This window comes from Morone saxatilis, unplaced genomic scaffold (assembly GCF_004916995.1).
Source record: "Morone saxatilis isolate NCDOM2014 unplaced genomic scaffold, NCSU_SB_2.0 Contig21, whole genome shotgun sequence".
Lineage (NCBI taxonomy): Eukaryota > Metazoa > Chordata > Actinopteri > Moronidae > Morone > Morone saxatilis.
The window spans coordinates 10,252,989-10,253,695 of record NW_023339774.1 but is presented as its reverse complement, the minus strand read 5'-3'; the positions used below and the strand labels follow the sequence as shown (position 1 = coordinate 10,253,695).

At 36.8% G+C, this 707-nt stretch overlaps 1 protein-coding gene across 1 annotated transcript in view; it reads left to right on the top strand.

Annotated features, from left to right (window-relative positions):
• Positions 1–707, top strand: part of urm1 (ubiquitin related modifier 1) — a gene marked incomplete at its 5' end in the record, with an annotated part of 8,108 nt that overhangs the window by 3,960 nt on the left and 3,441 nt on the right.

Here is a 707-nt window from a genome sequence, read left to right as displayed (position 1 = left end):
AGAGACAGAGACAGAGAGAGATGGCTAGCAGAAATTGCAGTGCTGCTCTCAATGTTATCGCGAATCGTCCTTCTCCTGTACATTAAGTAGACAGCTGTGAACATACACACACAGCGCACACTCGAACACACAACCAGGAAATGCTCACAGGAAAATACTATATTTGTGTGTTTTGTGGCACGTGTCCATACTATTCCACTATTTTCCTATTTTTATAAGAAAACGTACAGTTTTGTAAGAAAAACACACCAAGCACTAATACACAGAGAACCAAATGCTCTTACACCACCTTGGATCTTAATGGTAACGGCCACCATAACTGTAATATATTCATTATTAGTTGTTTAGTGGGGATTTATCCTAAAAACTCTCTTTGTGGTTGCCTTTGTGGCTTTCTGTCAGCCAGTCTGAGTGAGGCTCAACCTATTGTTGAGACAAGGTCAATCTGATTGTTCGAGAGGTCAGACTCATAGAAAATTCAAGCATCGCTGATATTCAAGCTCAGGCAGTTTAATGTCCGACTCTAACAAAGAAAATTATTATTGCGAAATTGGATTTTCTGTTAATTTTTTTGGTCCTGCGCAGATTTTTAACTACAAAGTATGAGGCTTGGGAGAAATCTAATTGCATTTCTATTTTAAAAGAAATAGATGCATTTGGAAAATGTCTGGCTTAATATAATTTTAAAAAAATTATTTTAACCTTTA